Source organism: Entelurus aequoreus, linkage group LG16 (genome assembly GCF_033978785.1).
Source record: "Entelurus aequoreus isolate RoL-2023_Sb linkage group LG16, RoL_Eaeq_v1.1, whole genome shotgun sequence".
In the NCBI taxonomy this organism is placed as follows: Eukaryota; Metazoa; Chordata; class Actinopteri; order Syngnathiformes; family Syngnathidae; genus Entelurus; species Entelurus aequoreus.
In genome coordinates this window covers 28357442-28379460 of record NC_084746.1, presented here as the reverse complement: position 1 = coordinate 28379460, position 22019 = coordinate 28357442, and the positions used below count along the sequence as shown (strand labels likewise).

The 22019-nt window shown below is 38.5% G+C and overlaps 2 long non-coding RNA genes across 2 annotated transcripts; both read left to right on the top strand.

Annotated features, from left to right (window-relative positions):
- Positions 1–685: 685 nt before the first annotated feature.
- Positions 686–1458, top strand: LOC133631322 (uncharacterized). Its single transcript, XR_009821439.1, has 4 exons — positions 686–839; positions 934–1011; positions 1183–1286; positions 1379–1458. It is a non-coding gene; the product is annotated as an uncharacterized LOC133631322 (long non-coding RNA).
- Positions 1459–4609: 3151 nt separating this feature from the next.
- LOC133631321 (uncharacterized) lies at positions 4610–5275 on the top strand. The gene is made up of 3 exons (XR_009821438.1): positions 4610–4663; positions 4915–4959; positions 5044–5275. It is a non-coding gene; the product is annotated as an uncharacterized LOC133631321 (long non-coding RNA).
- Positions 5276–22019: the final 16744 nt, after the last annotated feature.

Sequence of the window (22019 nt, the reverse complement as noted above, 5' to 3'; positions counted from 1 at the left end):
TCAACATTATTGTTGAAACCATTTCACTAATATTAATTAATATATAATACTGTTAAATGTCTGTACTTTAAATCAACATTATTGTTGAAACCATTTCACTACAATATTGTGTGTGCTGTTGTCCTGTGTAGAAGAGGTCCTGTACCATGGCAACAGAAGGGTCATTTGGACAGAGGAGGAGAAAGTGGCTGTGTTAACCGAAGCCCATGCAGGCCATTTTGGACCACGGAGGATGCAAGCGAAGATCGCTCCCCGGTTTTATTGGCGGTCCATCACAAAGGACACATTGTATTGGGTAAGCAAGCTCCTAGAAGGAAGATATTTGCTTTTAATTTTTATTTTTAGTTGAAACACTCAGGTTAGTAGTTAGTAGTAGGTCGCAAAGTGTTGTGGAATCAAATCATATCTACAATATGTTTCCCTTTATTACTGCTTTTAGGTGCGCACATGTCCTGACTGCCAGCGCTTTGAAAAATTAAAGACCGAGGCGCCTGAGCTGAAGCTCATCAAGGTCGTATCACCTTGGTACATGGTTGGTGAGTGGCTTTATTCACACATCCCTCACCTTTTCACGCACAACTATACAAAAACTCAGTCTACATTCAAATATTTGCTAAACCGAGAACTGGAATTCATGCTCTAGTGTGGACCTCTTTGGACCTGTGAAAAAGTTGTCTAAGGGGAACAGATATTGTCTCACTTTGACCGATTATTTCACCAAGTGGGTTGAAGCAAGAACATTCCCAAAAAAGACAGCAGCCAATGTGAAGGAGGTATTCTTTATATTTTGGTGTTTCACTTACCCATGGCCATAATCAGAAAGGGAAAAAGCCACTAAAGTGCATAATTTATATATATATATATATATATATATATATACAATTCTATTGTAATTATTAGTTGTACTAATATAATTTCTGTGGTGCCCCACAGGCCTTGAGGGACATTTTCTTTACTCATGGTTTGCCTGAAGTTATCCTCACTGACCAGGGCACTGAATTCAAGAAAGAGGTAACTAAATGGTGGTCTTTGACTATTGTACTCTAGGATTGTAATTCAGTCTGAATGTACTCACATGCTTGAATGCAATATTGAATTCTAACCACAACGTTACTGGTAAAATGTTTCATGATTGTCATATTGGTGATGACCAAGCCAGAACTCATTCCCTTGATGTTACAGAGTTACGGAGGTTCTTCCAAACAATATGGTTAGGCTGGAGACCCTGGATGGAAAGCCCAAGCATATGATGACCCCGTATGCATCACTGAAACCTCTGCGCCCGAGTATGTCAAACTGAATGCTGTTTACAGGCATTTTTGTTCAGAGATCTTAATATCCCTCCCCTGTATCATAATATGCCTCCTCTCTCATTTAGGGACTCACCCTGGCTGGCCAAAGGATTCCCCTTCAGCCCCTGTGCTTCCAAGAGATGCTGAAATGCTGACTTCATCATCGGGGGAAGAAACTGAGGTACTTTTTCAGAAAAAAAGTGTTTATGTGTCCATACATGTAGCTTTCTAACTATTTGTATGATTGACACATGTCCAGTGTCATTGTTTCACGGACCATACATATGCTGGCCCCACATCACCCTGGAAAAAGGAGCTGCACCCCGACCAGAAACAACTGGTGAGCAGGTTTCAAATTGAGTAAAATTTTGACATTGGAGCCAGTATATGATTAAAAATATATACATGTATTGCTTTGTGAAGTGGCCAAGGTTATCTTCAAGTCGAGTAATGTAAAATTTTCTCATGAACAGCTCGAGTATGTTTTGGCCTGCGATCGTCCAGCTATGGAGCTGATCGTTAAAGAGGGAGGGGTGTGTTTAACCCGAGAAGAGTTTTGGTCTCTCGGGTTGTCCAGAGACATGGACTCCACGGTCAGTACTGTAACTGTTATGTTTGTTTCACTTGACTGCTTATTCCATGAATATGTATAACTTTGTTACATCTGTAATGTGATGACAGATTGGAAATGCTTGCCTCCAGCTGGTTCAGGAAGCTGCTCAGAGACATGTATGATTTCTTAGAGCTGCACAACAGAGGCTGCTTTTGGTCATTAAAAAATCTGATTCAATGGTTAATATAAAATCTCACATATCCTCATGTTTTTGGATTCAAAACTGTTCCAGGGCAAAGATGTCTTCATTGCCAACATGTATATTGTACCAACGTGGAAGCACAAAGACGTCGATCCAATGTCAAGCCTTCCAGTGATTACAATGAAATTTGAATGATAATAGCTACACTAATCTGAAATGTATTTCTAAAATATTCATAAATGTTTACTACAGAGGGATGCACATCTAAAGGATGCACTCCTCTTCCCAGCGTGGAGCAAGCACAACGGGCCAGAGCATTACCTTCTCTGTGTAAGTGTTGAAAAGAAAAATACTGGAGATATCTTATAATCCTTGTGCAATTACATTATTTATAAGGCTGAAACGACGCGTCGACGTAGTCGACGTCATCGGTTACGTAAATACGTCGACGCCGTTTTTGTGCGTCGACGCGTCGCATATTTACGTCACGCTACCGTCATGGCGAAGCGCAAAGCAGACGATCAAAGCAGACGATGCGAGCGGTGCGAGCGAGGGGGAAAAATCACGCTAAAAGTCGTCAAAAGTGTGAAAGTATTTCAATACACAGCCTAATAATGTTGTTGTATGCACACTGTGTCAAGCGTAAATGGCCTATAATAGCAGCACAACGGCTATGAACAAACATTTGAAAAGAAAACCATCAACTAATCAATCGTCCGCGTGAGCATACGTTGTCATCATTACACAAAAACATGAATGTGTCATTTGTATCTGCTAGGGGTGTAACGATACGTGTTTTGTATTGAACCGTTTCGGTACGGGGCTTTCGGTTCGGTACGGAGGTGTACCGAACGAGTTTCTAAGCTAAACCTTACTTTAGCTGCTAAAGTCTTAACAAGCTGCTTTGCTCATTCTGCCTCTGTCTCAGCACGCAGCATTGTCCCACCCACACAACCATCTGATTGGTACACACGAAGCATTATCAGCCAATCAGCAGTGCGTATTCAGAGCGTTACCAGCCAATCAGCAGTGCGTATTCAGAGCGCATGTAGTCAGCGCTTCAGCGTGGAGCAGATAGGTGTTTAGCAGGTGAGCATCAGGCAGCGGACTCTCCCCAAATGATAATAAACACCTCCCAGTCAACTACTAGTAACATCACTATGAGCCCGTTGACCTTCTAGAAACTTAAACTGCAGCTCAGCTCACTCGCAGTCCTGGCTTGAGGTGAAGGCTAATTACCTCTCAGTTCCAGCCACATCGACCCCTTTTGAGCGCCTATTTTCAGCTGCTGGGAATATTGTAAACAAGAAAAGAACCAGAGCATGTAGACATGCTAACCTTTCTTCATTACAACTGTTAGTCACTCACTGGAATGAGTAGAATTGGTTATTGTGTACTGTGTTGGACTGGATGTTTATTTTGCACATTTTAAAAGCAATACTTAATGTTTACAGTGCTCCAGAATATTTAGATTGGCACTTTTTTGTATTGGATGTATATCTTTATTTTTGCACATTTTAGCAAATAAGCAATACTTTTACTTTTGAAATGCTTATACTATTGCAGAATATTAAGATTTGCACTGGATGTTGACTTTTATATTTGCACATTAAAAAGCAAATAAGCTACTTTTAATTTTGTTAAAGGTTAAAAGTTTTAAATGTTTACATTGTTACAGAATATTTAGTCATGTTGTTGTCAATGTTGACTGAGTGGCCATACTTCTTTTTTTTTGTAAATAAAAGCCATGCCTTTTGAAAAAACTGGCCTACATTTATTTTTTCATCTTCATTTTGAATAAAAAAAATTATCGGTAAAAGGAAAAATAATCTATAGATTAATCGAAAAAATATATATATAATTAACCGATTAATCGAAAAAATAATCTATAGATTAATCGATAGAAAAATAATCGTTAGCTGCAGCTTTAATTATTTATGCCTCTTTCTGCATTGACCATTATAGGTGTTGAGGCCGGCAAAGAGAGAAATTCTCTTGCTGGACTCTCAGTTTGCCCTTTGGCCATCTGGTTTTGGTGATGAGGTGTACAGAGCCATCTTTAGGTCCCTTTATAATAATCCTGGCCACAGTTCCATTTTGGCCACTTTTTGTTCCAGCCATGTTCTGGTTTTGGCTATGGTTCTGTTCTAGTCATCTTTCCCTTCCCCGCTATGCTCATGTTTTAGACATGTTCTTCTTTCGGCTATGTTCCCATTCTAGCCATGTTCCAGTGGTGTGCAACAGGGGTCCCCAACCACAGAGTCATGGACCAGTACTGGTGAAACGTGATTTTGTTCATGCTTTGGCAGTGTTCTAATAGAATTTTCACTTGTTTATTTACAATTTGTCTTCATGTTTTAATATGCCAAGTGGCTTATTGCATTTTATTTTATTCACATTTGGCTTTTTTACTGCAGGAGCATTGCCCAGCACATCGTCCCAGGAAGCTGGAGTGAGCTCACTGGAAAAGACGTGCAGGTAATAGGTTTACTCTATAAAATATAAATGTCTTGTAGTAAACCCAAAGGCTGTATACATTTTCGTCGTGCTAATGTGTATTACCAGGAGATCCCACGCCAGACCTCGGGGAATGACTGTGGTGTTTTCATGCTCATGGTAAATTGAGCATTTTTAAAGAAGAAGAGTAGGTTAAACTTCCCCCACAATGATGTGAAACACAGTATCAAATTACAAAAATATTTGGTTGCAATTATTGCTTCCAGAGATATTCCTATTTACCACATTTCCAGTATTGATGTTGACGGCTCTTTTCATCAATTTAGTAGATTATTACAAAGTAGAGAAATATTTTTTTCATTACACAATTATTACATGTGCTCAGAAAAATTACTATTTCCTATTTTTAGTACTCCCTCTGGCTCTGTACGGACACTACTTTTCACTACAGTGTGGTAAGTATTTAGATATTTAAAAGATTTCAAAATAAGCGGCTCTGAGAGGTAAAAATAATGGACTCATTGTTATATCTGCTCTAGCTGGACATGCAGTCAATCCGGCATTGGTGGTGTGTCCTTCTAATGGAGCGCTTTGGCATTGAAGGGTAGGACAACTTCTTGAAATATCTGATGTATTGTTTATCATGATTAGTAACTGCCTGCGATGAGGTGGCGACTTGTCCAGGGTGTACCCTGCCTTCCGCCCGAATGCAGCTGAGATAGGCTACAGCGACCCCCCGCGACCCCAAAAAGGGACAAGCGGTAGAAAATGGATGGAAGGATGGATGGATTAGTAACTGTAATCTGAAGAGCTTGTCTTCAATTTCCCCAAAGGCATGGCCAGAGGTTCTGTTATTGGACAGACAAGGCGAGTGGCCTATTGCAGGGCATTCTTCAGCCAGTGTTTAGGGTATCCAGAAACTCAGTCCAGGCCATCGACTGCGTCATCAAAGATGAACTGAATACAGTACTGGTATGCCATGACACAAAAGTGAATAAATTGTATCATACCTATGTTGCTCCATAAAAAAAAATGATTGGAGAAATATGTAAGCTGGGGGAAAAATAACTGGTTCAAAAATAATAATCTAATAACCTTTATTGGTTTGTACCTTGATGTGGTTTAAGAGCTTTTCACTATAACATGTCTACTTCTGAGGTGACCACCACTTGTGATTATAATTGACGCTTTGTCCTTTATCTGTGTTCCCCATTCTTTAGGTGCAGCTCGCGCAATGTTTGGAACAAAACATATGTAAACAATAAAAAAACATTTTACATTGCAGTTTTTTGCCTCATTTTAAAGTCTTGAAGAAATACCCAAGGTTTTTCTTTATTATTATGTTCTTATTCTAAATATTGTCGTTTGTCTGACCACGGGTCATCTGACTTCACTGAGGTACATATGTGCACATAAATGTCATTTTAATTTAGCTCACTTACACAGAGAACTAAAAAAAAACTGAATTTAACGAATACATTTAGTTTTAATAAAGTTTAATAATGTTGATTGATAATTAATTAACTTATTGTACACTGTTATTAATTTCCGCATATGTCCATGAGTCAAATGTGCAGTCAGGAATATCCTCAAATTAATTTGTCAGATTAATACTTGTCCGATTAATACAGACGTTTTGTTAACGCTGTATTATAAAAAAGAGTCAAACGAAGTGCTATCGATTGCTGTCAAAGACGTAAGAGGAAATGACGTAAGCGGAAATGACCCCGGAAGTAAATGGGGGGGGGGGGTAGAAAGGTTTTTGTAATGGGAAGAAAATTGGCGTGACAGTTCCAGCTCACCCGTGACCCTATTGAGCACAGATGCCATACTCAAGGCCTGGGGGCCAGAGATCTGGTCCGCGACATAATTTTATTCTGGCCCGCAAACACCTGGAAATGTTGTGTGTCAATAAAGTACTTTTGTTTTTTTCATTTTGACAGAAAAAATATATGTATTGTTGGAAATTGCACACCTTTTAAACTTTAATGATATCCAATATTGCAACAAATATTACAGTAAATTACCATAATTTCCAAACATGTTTTTGTCTAAATAAAAATACTTAACTTTACAGCAAACTAACTACCCATCAAATTTTTTTAAATGACAATAAATGTTACGTTCGTTACAGCTTATTGCTGTAAATTGAATAAAACTATTACTGTTTTTTGTGTAATTCTGTTGACTGAACTGCCAGTTTTTGACTGTAAAATCTACGGTTGTTGTTTTTAAACTGTGTATTACTGTAAATGGAAAGACGGTACATTTGTTTTTACGGTAGAAAAAACTGGTAGCTAAGTTGCCAGAATAAAAAAAAAACTTGTACTGTTTTCCATTAACAATATAAAGTTGTAAAAACCAATGTAAATTTAACACCAAAATTCTGCTTTTCCGTAAACCCCCCACCAAAAAGCAGTGGTAATGTTTTTCCATTTACCGTAAAATGTTTAAAAAACAAAAAAACAACTATATTTCAAAGTAAAATTTTGTAAATATAAAGTTTTTACTATGAAATCGACAGTCTACTTAACACAATTTATATAATTAATAATGAAATCCAGAGGCAAATTCATACTGTACATTATTCACTGTTACAAGCGGCCCTCTGAAGGCAGTCATAACTGCGATGTGGCCCTCAATGAAAACGAGTTTGACATCCGTGCTATTGAGGATAAGATATAGAAAATGGGTGGAGGATGGGAAAAATAATTAACTTGACTTATAAAGCTTATCTATGGTTTTATAGTAAACTATTTTTGTGAAAACATTATTTTTAATTACCATTTTTACCAGCCATAGAAGTGTAAAAATAAGTTCAATATATTACACATAAAATATATGATATATATATATTAAACAATCAGAGCAATTAAAAAAAAAACAAATGTGATGAAAGTCATGTTGCAAACGCTCCTCGCATATTTTTTTTAACTATGGGTGCAAAAAAATATTCAGATAGACAAGGGGCGCGGGAGGTTGGCTGAAAATCGGAATTTCCCCTCGTGGATTAATAAAGTATTTCTGATTTTTTATATTTCTGATAAATATTGGGCTGATACAAGGGATTATGATATTGTTTCTGTTGCTTTCATATGCACATTCAACTTGTACTTAAGGTACAAGAAACACAGTGTTCTTGTCTACATTTTGAATGTGTTGTTTGTGTTTTTTTAAATATAAAACTTGGTTAATATTTTTCAGTGTTTTTGAACATTTTGAGCACATATAAAAATACCGCGATAATAATGATTACCACAATCATTTTGGTCACAAAGACCATGATAAGAAATGTGTGACATCCCTAACATAAGTGTAGACATATGCTGTGCACACTAACATTCGAAAAGAAAAACGGAAATGACGAGGATGAGCCTTTTATACATATTATCAATAATTAAATATAACACACTATAATATACAATATATTAACACTATACAAAGTAATAATTAGAGAGGTATAAATCGATTTATAATCAAATCGTAGACCATGGATCGTAATCATAATTGAATCGTGATTTGCCCAAAGATTCCCAACTAGGGATGTAACGTTACGATATTACGATATAAAAATGTTTACCCGTCCGTGAGTGTGAGTCCATTCCAAGTATTTCCAACATTCACACGATTGCAATGTAATACATCACATATTTACAGTTGTTTCATTGCAGTATGTCGAAAAAGGAGTAGGAAGAAGCAGACCTTATTTAATCTTACCCCTTTTCATATCATAACAGTTTTATCCCATGTGCATGTTCTGTATTTGTAACACAACAGTGAATAAATAAATGAGTAAATAAATACAATAATTTACAATGAGTAAGTGCGGTTATCAACCACTGTTTTACGATCATTTAATTTGAAAGGGGAATGTTAACACTTCAGTTAAGTTTTACCGCGGTTTATTATGAATACCAGTAATTGTTACATACATAACCACTACTTTAAAAATCCAATGTAATGGAAAGAAAAAAGTAAATGTGACGTAAGCGCACTACTCCAGTCTTACCTTTGTGACAGGGTTTCCCCCAAATTGCCAATATATGTGGTGGTGGGGGTGTGGCTAGGGTCGTGGTCAATATGAAGCCGTCATATATTTTGCAAAATCGGCAATGGTGCATATATTTTATTTAAAAAGACTAAAACAATTTTATACATACATTTAAAAACAAAGCTGTGTAAATATGATTTACTATTAACATACACTACCGTTCAAAAGTTTGGGGTCACATTGAAATGTCCTTATTTTTGAAGGAAAAGCACTGTACTTTTCAATGAAGATAACTTTAAAGTAGTCTTAACTTTAAAGAAATACACTCTATACATTGCTAATGCTGTGATGAGGTGGCGACTTGTCCAGGGTGTACCCCGCCTCCCGCCCGATTGTAGCTGAGATAGGCTCCAGCGCCCCCCGCGACCCCGAAGGGAATAAGCGGTAGAAAATGGATGGATGGATGGACATTGCTAATGTGGTAAATGACTATTCTAGCTGCAAATGTCTGGTTTTTGGTGCAATATCTACATAGGTGTATAGAGGCCCATTTCCAGCAACTATCACTCCAGTGTTCTAATGGTACAATGTGTTTGCTCATTGGCTCAGAAGGCTAATTGATGATTAGAAAACCCTTGTGCAATCATGTTCACACATCTGAAAACAGTTTAGCTCGTTACAGAAGCTACAAAACTGACCTTCCTTTGAGCAGATTGAGTTTCTGGAGCATCACATTTGTGGGGTCAATTAAACGCTCAAAATGGCCAGAAAAAGAGAACTTTCATCTGAAACTCGACAGTCTATTCTTGTTCTTAGAAATGAAGGCTATTCCACAAAATTGTTTGGGTGACCCCAAACTTTTGAACGGTAGTGTATATTTTTCTTCTATTAAATTGGTATGCTATACATTTCAATTGTTGCTGCTTATTGTACAGTGTACTTTGTTGAGATTTGTTCAAGTTTCTAGAGACTTCTCCAATCCTTTCAGTGACTTTTTCTTTATTCAAAAACAACTAGCGACAAATCTAACATCTTTTTCTGGTGTTATTGTAGACTCTACTCGTGTTTAGAGACTCTTTAAATTTTCCTGAGGGAACTCTCCTGAAAGAATCAAAAAATTACTGTCTATCTATTTACTTCTGTCGCTTCATGTACGCGACGAACAGCGAGAGCTGCAGTGAGGCTGAATTCACACTTGTTTCGCGCCGCTGCTCCAGCTGCACTTTGTATCCATTAAAGTACGTCCACATTGCAGGCGGCAGATATGCTACCTCCGCTCCAGACAATCACGTGTGTCTTGCGTATAGTATGTCATTCCAACACCCTGTGTCTTTTTTTAGTGACTGAATTTTTAGTGCATCACTAGTCAATAGTGCGCAAATAATAGGCTACAGTCGTGGTCAAAAGTTTACATACACTTGAACATAATGTCATGGCTGTCTTGAGTTTCCAATCATTTCTACAACTCTTATTTTTTTGTAATAGAGTGATTGGAGCACATACTTGTTGGTCACAAAAAACATTCATGAAGTTTGGTTCTTTTATGAATTTATTATGGGTCTACTGAAAATGTGACCAAATCTGCTGGGTCAAAAGTATACATACAGCAATGTTAATATTTGGTTACATGTCCCTTGGCAAGTTTCACTGCAATAAGGCGCTTTTGGTAGCCATCCACAAGCTTCTGGTTGAATTTTTGACCACTCCTCTTGACAAAATTGGCGCAGTTCAGCTAAATTTGTTGTTTTTCTGACATGGACTTGTTTCTTCAGCATTGTCCACACGTTTAAGTCAGGACTTTGGGAAGGCAATTCTAAAACCTGAATTCTAACCTGATTTAGCCATTCCTTTAACACTTTTTTGACGTGTGTTTGGGGTCATTGTCCTGTTGGAACACCCAACTGCGCCCAAGACCCAACCTCCGTGCTGATGATTTTAGGTTGTCCTGCAGAATTTGGAGGTAATCCTCCTTTTTCATTGTCCCATTTACTCTCTGTAAAGCACCAGTTCCATTGGCAGCAAAACAGGCCCAGAGCATAATACTACCACCATCATGCTTGACGGTAGGAATGGTGTGATGGGATTAAAGGCCTCACCTTTTCTCTTCCAAACATATTGCTGGATATTGTGGCCAACAGCAAAATTTTTGTTGCATCTGACCACAGAACTTTCCTCCAGAAGGTTTTATCTTTGTCCACCTTTGTCCATGTGATGTCAGATTAAACAAAAAGTGAGCTGTTTGGCCACAATATCCAGCAATATGTTTGGAGGAGAAAGTGTATGTAAACTTTTGACCACGACTGTATATGTATCCATTCATACAATATATTACAAAAATGTGTTTTGTTACATAAAACACCCTCATTTTTAGGGTTTTCCATCTTTTATTTTGCCGTGGCGGGCCGCCATGATCAGCTACATATCAGGAAACTCTGTGTGACGTGTCTCATTATATTGAATTTGGAGCGTTATTGTACAAAACTCAAAACCAGTGAAGTTGGCACATTGTGTAAATCGTAAATAAAAACAGAATATAATGATTTGCAAATAATTTTCAAATTATATTCAATTGAATAGACTGCAAAGACAAGATACTTAACTTTCGAACTGGAAAACTTTGTTGTTTTTTGCAAATATTAGCTCATTTGGAATTTGATGCCTGCAACATGTTTCAAAAAAGATGGCACAAGTGGCAAAAAAGACTGAGAGAGTTGAGGAATGCTCATCAAACACTTATTTGGAACATCTCACAGGTTAACTGGCTAATTGGGAACAGGTGGGTGCCATGATTGGGTATAAAAGCAGTTTCCATGAAATGCTCAGTCATTCCCAAACAACGATGGGGCGAGGGTCACCACTTTGTCAACAAATGCGTGAGCAAATTGTCCAACAGTTTAAGAACAATATTTATCATCAAGCCATTGCAAATAATTTAGGGATTTCACCATCTACGGTCCGTAATATCATCAAAAGGTTCAGAGAATCTGGAGAAATCACAGCACGTAAGCGGCAAGGCCCGTGACCTTCGATCCCTCAGGCGGTACTCAAAAAGCGACATCAGTGTGTAAAGCAGGGGTGGGCAATTAATTTTTACCGGGGGCCGCATGAGCAACCCGAGCACTGCTGGAGGGCCACATCGACAATATTTCAATTAAATTTTGCTCAATATTATTTTTGATATATACCGTAAGATAAATAATAATAATAATAATAATTACTAATAATAGTAATACTTCAACATAGTGTGTGTAACAGCATTCCATGACTAATATAAATAAATTAACATTAATAATAAATGACAGTAAAATAAGCACACGTATGACTGAGGAGTCATAGTGTAACTTTGTGTGGTGTTTGAGTTGTCAGACTTTTTGTGTGGCCATAAACGCACCAGTGGTTTAGTGCTATGCGTGTTGGTGACAGATGACAAGTTGGTTTTGGCCTGGTTTGTACGGCAGAAAATGACTAGTTTTTCGAGATAGAAGTGTGAAAACTCATGTTTTTGGTGTGGTTATGGCCGAATATAAACAGTTTTGCTCAATAAAGTAATCGATATAATTCCTGTCCTCGAAGCATCTCGATAGACGTTACAATAATTGAACGGTGTTCAATTGAACGGTGTTGACGAACACCGTTAGGGCCGCTTGTTGTCACTGTCACTCAAAGTTGCATTGCAAAATTGCATAGAATAAATATGTTTATTTTGTTTAGAATTCAGATGGGATTTGATTTGGTGCGCGGCATATATTTGCTGCGCGCAGCGGACGCTTGAGCAGTGCGCAATTGCGCAGGCACGCACCTTAGAGGGAACGTTGCTTTGCAGTCCATGTCTTGTTGAAAACACGCCATTCTTCATCAACTTTTCTCTTTTTAGCGTCTCGGGTGTAAACCGTGCATCACTTGTCGCTGTGCACATTCACTCGCAGGTTACACACGGACATACGCCCATAAATAATACTTTTCAAAATAAAAGCAGCACAGTTGTATTGCGCGCACGACATAGATGTTTTTTCAACTTTATTTTGTAATTTGTTCTTGCAGCTGTTCACATTCACTCACAATCACGCACACGCATACGTCCACACGGAAGTAATACAAATAACGATTTTCAAAACAAAAGCAGCACCGTTGTATTGCACACTCGACATAGATACTTTTTAAAATGTATTTTGTAATTCATAATTGGCCTCACGCGGGCCGGACAGGGACGCACAAAGGGCCGGATGCGGCCCGCGGGCCGCAGAATGCCCAGGTCTGGTGTAAAGGATATATCCACATGGGCTCAGGAACACTTTAGAAAAGCACTGTCAGTAACTACAGTTGGTCGCTACATCTGTAAGTGCAAGTTAAAACTCTACTATGCAAAGCCAAAGCCATTTATCAACAACACCCAGAAACGCCGCTGGCTTTGCTGGGCCCGAGCTCATCTAAGATGGACTGATGCAAAGTGGAAATGTGTTGACGAGTCCACATTTCAAATTGTTTTTGGAAACTGTGGACTTCGAATATAAGTTGAAAAAGATTTGCAAATCATTGTATTCTGTTTTTATTTACAATTTACACAACGTGCCAACTTCACTGGTTTTGGGGTTTGTAGTTAGCTGGAAGTCTAACGTTGAAGCCTTGCGATTACTACACTTTTCAGATGTTATCCTTTAAAGTTTTTAAAATTTTACCCTAACCCACCTACAACAAAATACCGGTAATCTCGCCTGAATCTCAATTTTTTTTATTTTATCGGATGTTACCAGATTTATCGGTATAAAAAATAACAAATGGTATCATAATCCCTTATATGAGTCCAATATTTATCAGAAATATAAAAAATCAGAAATACTTTATTCATCCACGAGGGGAAATTTCGATTTTCAGCCAACCTCCGGCGCCCCTTATCTATCTGAAATAGTTTTTTTGCACACCTAGTCAAAAAAAAAATGCAACATGACTTTTTATTGCTTTACTTATTTAATATTTATATATAATATATTTTATGATTAATACAAAATCTAAAACCAGTGAAGTTGGCGCGTTGCGTATTTCATAAATAAAAACAGAATACAATGATTTGCAAATCCTTTTTCAACTTACATTCAATTGAATGGACTGCAAAGACAAGACATTTAATGTTCGAACTGAGAAACTTAATTTTTTTTTTGCAAATAATCATTAACTTAGAATTTAATGGCAGCAACACATTGCAAAAAAGTTGGCACAGGGGCATTTTTTACGCGCTAATTTTATTACACTCTTTTTGAATGTTAAAAACATCACAATTTTATCCTAAACCAGGACTTTCATTCAGTGTTAAAACTAACAACAGATTAAACTGCAAAGTAATTGCTATTTTCTATTGCTCTAATTAGGTTTTATCATCATGTACAGTATATTTGAATAACTGTACTTACCATCGTTATATTTCTATCTGCATCAGTGTGTGCAACAGTCCTCCAAACAGCATTAAAGAGGCACATAATTGGAGGGAACTATTTGCGTATGATTGCATAAATGAAGTAGCTCTCTTTCATCAGGGCTAATGTCCAGCCTATTATTTAGCACCCTGGGAGAGGAAGGCGGCTGACCAGAAAGCAGAAAACCTATGAAGCTCTACTGCTTGTGGCGGTAAGGTAATGTAAAGAAACCAAACATTTAATATGTCAACATGGGGTGTGTTATTGATGTTTTTTGTTGTTGTCACCAGATCTGCTGCTTCTTCACAAAAACAAGAAACAGCGAGTCCAACCATTTGAGAAATGAATTTATCGAAGTCGCCGGCTTTTTTTCCCTCCATTAGTAAGTGTTTAGTTCAGCGTTTTAAATAATTGCGTTACAAGGAATGATATTTAAAATACATTTGCGAGCCAATGGGGCGAGAAAGTGCCTACATGTTTTGCTGATGACACCCGGGCCATTTGGAAGACATCAAAGTAGAGAGGAGGTAGTCCAGATGCATATTATAAACTCATTATGTATATCATTTAAAAGGATGTACTCCAGCCACGGAAAACAATATTCCAAGTCCCGGGTAATGTGTGTTCTCAAACTTGGAACTCGTGCTCGGCATCCATTACCAGACTGTAGCATAGAGGAAACAACCTCGATTTCAAAACCAGGAGATATAGATGAACTGCAGCTAAGCGTTTGTGACATATCAGATATATTTCTTTGTATTCTCCCCGCTTAACAAATGTTGACACATTTAACAATACAATTTGCAATTAAGTGCATCGACGGAATTTGTGTTTGGAATTTACACGTTTAATCCACTGGGCCACTTTGCTGGGTTATCACCACACAGCTGAGAAAATGCTGGATCATCATTCAAAAAAGATATTAGCTGGGGGGGCGAGTAGGCTTTGAAAGGCTTAATTATGTGCCATCCTTCCTCCATCTCCAACACTTCACGTGGGGCAGACACGCACAGCGGTGGCTAGTCATTCAGCCTAATGCTCCGATGCAGGGAGCCGCCCGGATACATAAAAGTCATTAGGGCTCGTGAAAGAAAGGAAAAATACTGAGTCTCTGAGCAATATTTTACTAACACAGTGTACACACAATGGAGCGGTTGTCTTTTTTGTTCAAATCCGCTTACAACTGGTCAAATTTTTATAATTTTCAATTTAAGATCAATTTTATTCTGAATATTTTGCTCCAAAACATGCATTAGTTTTCCATGTGATTGGCAGCAGTTAACGGGTTATGTTTAAAAGCTCATACCAGCATTCTTTACACAACTGTAGCACACAAAAAAGCACATTTAATAAAAAAAACATTATTATGGTCTTACCTTTCTTGCTGCACAGCCTTTGCGTGTGTACCACGCTGTTTGAAAAGAACGGGTCTTCTGTCCCGAAGTCAAAAGCAAACCTTTTAGCTCCGGTGTTGGTCTACCTTTAATTATTACCTCCTGCTTCGATTGAAAGTCCAGTTTAGAAAACTGTTTTATTTTACATATGTAATCCTCCATGTTTTTAATAAAAGTCCAGGCGAGAGGAAATAAACAATCGCTTGCAAACTTTTTTTTTTCTTCTGCGGCCGAGGAATGATCTCTGGGATCACTACCGCCCTCTACCACCAGGAGGCCGGATTACTGCGAGCCTCAACCAGTACGTCTTTTGCAGCAGATTTATGAATGCTCAGCACAAGAAATACGTTACACACATACAGTTTTTGACAAAATACACTGTAATAATAATAATAATAATAATAGCTGGGATTTATATAGCACTTTTCTAAGTACCCAAAGTCGCTTTACATGTTTTTCTGAACCCATCAATCATTCACACCTGGTGGTGGTAAGCTACTTTCGTAGCCACAGCTGCCCTGGGGTAGACTGACGGAAGCGTGGCTGCAATTTGCGCCTACGGCCCCTCCGACCACCACCTTCATTCATCATTCATTTCACCGGTGTGAGCGGCACCGGGGGCAAGGGTGAAGTGTCCCGCCCAAGGACACAACGGCAGCGATTTTTGGATGGTAAGAGGCGGGGAGCGAACCTGCAACCCTCAGGTTTCTGGCACGGTTGCTCTACCCACTACACCATGCCGTCCCACACTGTACACTGTACATTATATACCTCAGCTAACTAAACTATGCCATAGTTTAGTTAGCTGATATAATTCATATAGCAATACAGTCTCACTGCACAGCAGCTCAGCAGTTAGCCGAGTCATTGTGCACAATCCATGTTGAGGCACAAATCAGTGACGTGCCTCAACTGGCTGCTGATCACCGCACCGTCTCTTCTCAGTATTTGAACGGCAAATGTGAAAATAAAAATAAAAATAATCTAAAACTGGTGAAGTTAAATGGAAAATAACTTTAGTATAATCACTGTAGTGGATACATATAACAATTTAATTTATTTTTTTTTCTTTTTACATTTTTTTTCTTTCCATGACGGAACACTACAGAACTCAGTAAACACATTTGGAATCTCAAAGACAATAATGTTGAATATTCGATAACATGGCAAATTCTTGCATCCAGCACACCTTACAACAGTGGTAATAAAAGATGCAACCTATGCTTAAAAGAGAAACTGTTTATTATATACAGTCCAGACTTGTCATCCCTCAACAAGCGCAGCAAAATTGTATCAGCATGCCGTCACAGAAGGAAACACCTCCTAGGTAACACATGAGCCAATCACCACGCCCCTACGCCTGCCTGTACCCACCCGCTCTGTGCCCTATATAAACCATGGTATGTGAATGCTTCCATTAAAATCTCCTGATGATTGAGGAAACCCTCATGAAACAGGCATGTAGAGATGAAAAAGTCTTGTGATTTTTTCCCACACATATATATATATATACATATATATATATATATATATATATATATATATATATATATATATATATATATATATATATATATATATATATATATATATATATATATATATACATATATATATATATATATATATATATATATATATATATATATATATATATATATATATATATATATATATATATATATAAATATATATACAGTATATATGGGGGACGGCGTGGCGAAGTTGGTAGAGTGGCCATGCCAGCAATCAGAGGGTTGCTGGTTCCCCACCTTCTACCATCCTAGTCACATCCGTTGTGTCCTTGGGCAAGACACTTCACCCTTGCTCCTGATGGCTGCTGGTTAGCGCCTTCCATGGCAGCTCCCGCCATCAGTGTGTGAATGGATGAATGTGGAAATACTGTCAAAGCGCTTTGAGTACCTTAAAGGTAGAAAAGCGCTATACAAGTATAACCCATTTATCATTATCATTTATATATATACAAACCCCAAAACCAGTGAAGTTGGTACGTTGTGTAAATCGTAAAAAAAAAAACAGAATAGAATGATTTGCAAATACTTTTCAACCTATATTCAATTGAATAGACTGCTCATTTGGAATTTTATGACTGCAACATGTTTCAAAAAAGCTGGCAGAAGTGGCAAAAAAGACTGAGAAAGTTGAGGAATGCTCATCAAACTCTTATTTGGAACATCCCACAGGTGAACAGGCTAATTGGGAACAGGTGGGTGCCATGATTGGGTATAAAAGCAGATTCCATTAAATGCTCAGTCATTCACAGACAAGGGTGGGGCGAGGGTCACCACTTTGTGAACAAATAATTGAGCATATTGTCGAACAGTTTAACAACAACATTTCGGGATTTCACGATATACGGTCCGTAATATCATCAAAAGGTTCAGAGAATCTGGAGAAATCACTGCACGTACGCGATGATATTACAGACCTTCAATCCTTTAGGCGGTACTGCATCAAAAAGCGACATCAGTGTGTAAAGGATATCACCACATGGGCTCAAGAACACTTCAGAAAACCACTGTCAGTAACTACAGTTTGTCGCTACATCTGTAAGTGCAAGGTAAAACTCTACTATGCAAAGCGAAAGCCCTTTATCAACAACACCCAGAAACGCTGCTGGCTTCGCTGGGCCCGAGCTCATCTAAGATGGACTGATGCAAAGTGGAAAGTGTTCTGTGGTCTGACGAGTCCACATTTCAATTTGTTTTTGGAAACTGTGGACGTTGTGTCCTCCGGACCAAAGAGGAAAAGAACCATCCAGATTGTTATAGGCGAAAAGTTAAAAAGCCAGCATCTGTGATGGTATGGGGGTGTTTTAGTGCCCAAGGCATGGGTAACTTACACATCTTTGAAGGCACCATTAATGCTGAAAGGTACATACAGGTTTTGGAGCAATATATGTTGCCATCCAAGCAACGTTATCATGGACGCCCCTTCTTATTTCAGCAAGACAATGCAAAGCCACGTGTTACAACAGCGTGGCTTCATAGTAAAAGAGTGCGGCTACTGGCTTGCCTGTAGTCCAGACCTGTCTCCCATTGAAAATGTGTGGTGCAATATGAAGCCTAAAAACCACAACGGAGACCCCGGACTGTTGAACAACTTAAGCTGTACATCAAGCAAGAATGGGAAATAATTCCACCTGAAAAGCTTCAAAAATGTACTGAGTGTTGTTAAAAGGAAAGGCCATGTGACGCAGTGGTAAAAATGCCCATGTGCCAACTTTTTTGCAATGTGTTGCTGCCATTAAATTCTAAGTTAATGATTATTTGCACAAAAAAAATTACGTTTCTCAGTTTGAACATTAAATATCTTGTCTTTGCAGTCTATTCAATTGAATATAAGTGTGTGTGCGTGTGTGTGTGTGTGTGTGTGTGTGTGTGTGTGTGTGTGTGTGTGTGTGTGTGTGTGTGTGTGTGTGTGTGTGTGTGTGTGTGTGTGTGTGTCACAAGTTATTATTTGCTTGCATGAATAACATTTGCTGATAAAATACCCCAATATTTGGGTGCAAATGCAATTTGGTAGTTACAATGTCTTACAGGAACATTTTTAAATGTTTTATTGAACTGCAAGTCATTTATTTGCTAAAACTTGGTGAAAATTGGTATAGTAGAAATTAAGTGCACAATTTGAAAGTCTTTGCACTTTGCAATAATCTTGCAAACAAGGTACAGTCTCTAATCAATAATCTAGTAAACACACTCATAAACAACTTAATATAGTGCACCATTTATTCTTCTTGAGTTTAACCAGTTTTTGAATTAAAAAACAACTTTGTTTACCTTTTTCAGGTGACAATGTGCTGATCTCTTTTTTTGGTACAATGTGACCCCATCCCCAACGTTCTCCAGGAAGCCAAATAAATTCACATTACATCCGTAGTTGCAACTTGATGCTCTTGTTTGTGTAGCACAGTTGGTTTATCCTTGCTGTAATTGTGCCTCTTCAAGGTAGCTGGACAGATCAACTGTGGTGATATGAATGACATCTTCTTGCAGGACTTGGGTCTTCACAGGTGTTAGTGTCCTCCAATGCGCTGGCTGTCCATTTAGCAAAGGCATATGTTTAACTGAACTGTGCTACTACATTGAATCAGTCAACTTTGCCAGAGTAGCATTCTCTTCTGCTTGTTGTGGAAGTAGTTAGCATGTAGCTATCGGCGCAGCAGCAGCCATCAGGTGACTGCTGCTTGCTTTCACCTCAGAGTCTCCAAGACACAAACAAGTCCAATATCACCAGGAAAAGTCATTAGAATTGTCGCTAGTAGCTGTTTACAAAATAAGTCGCCAATAGGATTGACAACACTGTCGGCGCCATCCTCGGGTAAATGGCAAACACAAAGTGCTACAAGATAAAGCAAAACAAAACAATAGTAGAAGAAGAGAAAAAAACACACGCACACACACACACACATGCACACACGCATACAGCACTATTAACAAAACATATGTATATGTATGTATATATATGTATATACTGTATATTTGTGTATGTGTTTACGGTACACCGGTATTAGTATAGTACCGCAATACTAATGAATCATATTCATGAATATGATTCATTAGTATACCGCCTCTGACAAGTTAACATTTTGTTAAAAGTTTGTTAAAATAAAGCCAATAATGCAATTTTTTGTGGTCCCCTTTATTTAGAAAAGTACCGGAAGGTTTCGAAATAATTTTGGTACCGGTACAGGTACCAAAATATTGGTATCGGGACAACACTAGTGTGTATATATATATATATATATATACATATACAGTATATATGTATTTGTATATAAATGTATGTCTGTACCTATGCATGTATATATATATTAGGCTGACCATACGTCCTCTTTTCCCCGGACATGTCCTCTTTTGCGGGTGTGTCCGGGTGGGGGGGGGCAAATGGGCGCCCACACAACACTACCGCCCCTCCCTGAATCACGTTCGCGAACGACACAACACTAAGGGGGCGCCCCTTAGTACAGTACGTAGTACAGTACAGTGCAGACATTCGCGGGAGAAGCTGTTTTCATGGGATCGGCAGTTCTTTTGACTGTACTGAATCACTAGAATCAGTGACTGACACAGCACCACACTGTGGCCGCAGTTCAGTACGTGAACCGAATCACTTCTGCAGTTCTTTTGATTGTACTGAATCACTAGAATCAGTGACTGACACAGTACCACACTGTGGCCGCAGTTCAGTACGTGAACCGAATCACTTCTGCAGCAGCAGTACAGTTTAATTGCAAATCAGCATTATTATAATGATGATGATAGCTACTAAACAACATCAACAACAACAGTTGCAGTAGAATGGATAATAATAATAATAATAATAATAATAATAATAATAATAATAATAATAATAATAATAATAATAATAATAATATGAATCAGAATTGATCCCCAAGGAGAAATTTATTTTTGTTACAATAACTGTGTAAATAATAGCCTATGTATGTGTACATACATTAGTTATTATTTTTATTTCAAATCTTCTTAAAACAGCCTGCCCTACACTTTACCCCCTGCCCCCGCAGAGCAGAGAGCGAGAGCGTTGTCGTTCACTGAGTGATTCATGTCGTTAATCCGCGGTGAACGAATCGTTCGCTCAGTCCCTCCCCCCGCCCTCTCATTGGCTGCGTCGTTCGCCGACGTCGAGGGTTCAGTGAGTCACAGAATGCGCCAGTTCCACTCATACCGGCATGGTCGCGGCGGAGCTCAACTGAACTGAGAAAGGAACGAATCAGTTCATGAAGTGATTCGGTTCAGTACGTTCACTCAAAAGATTCGTTCTTTCGAACGAATCATTCGCGAACGACACAACACTAGAGTGCAAGCAGAAGATGCATTCAACATGTGTCCGAGCAGGTAAGCTGTTTAAGCAGACTGTAGAGGGCGCTAAAGGCAGTGCCATCACGCCCAAATTTCGGGTGTCTCCCGGGAAAAGTGGGAGGATTGGCAACTATGACGCTGTTGAACACCATTCATGTAAATCTCGCGGGCCGCACCAACTTAAACTGTCATATTAAAGTGCGGGCCGGGGCGCGTGTCTAAGACCCATGGTTTAAACATAGCACAAAGCAATAAAAAGCTTTGTATACAGTGTTATTTCATTTTACATTTCAAAAGAGTTTTGAGGCTCCCATTGTTTTCTTTCATTTGTGAAACTCGTCAAAATGGCTCTTTGAGTGCTAAAGGTTGCCAACCCTAGACTCTAGGGTTAAATTAAGAAGGGTTAAACAAAACAAGCTGTGAAGGTGCGCATGCAGAAACATTCGTGAGGGAGGGGCAGAGACACAGAGCGAGAGAGCTAGTGAGTGGAGACAGACATGAAAACAAGAAATGCCGAAAAGTAAATGCAACTTCACGGATGATTTGCGGAAAAAGTATTTGTGTTTTGGTCCTGGCCGTGACACATGGGAAGCAGAATGCACTGTGTGCAAAGCAGGAACGTGTATATCTGTGGCAAATAAAGATCTACAAGCCCATATCGACTCTACAAAGCACAAAACAGCTGTGCAGGGCGAGAGCTCGTTTGTGACAACCTTTTTCCAAAACACAACATAGAATGTGAGATATAACAGGATAATGCATACATTTGTCATTTGTTTTCAAAACGCTTACAAAAAAGTGGTACCCCAAAAATGTACTGTGGGACCCCATTTGTATGATTTGATGGGGTCCCTGGGACCCCATTTTGAAAATTCC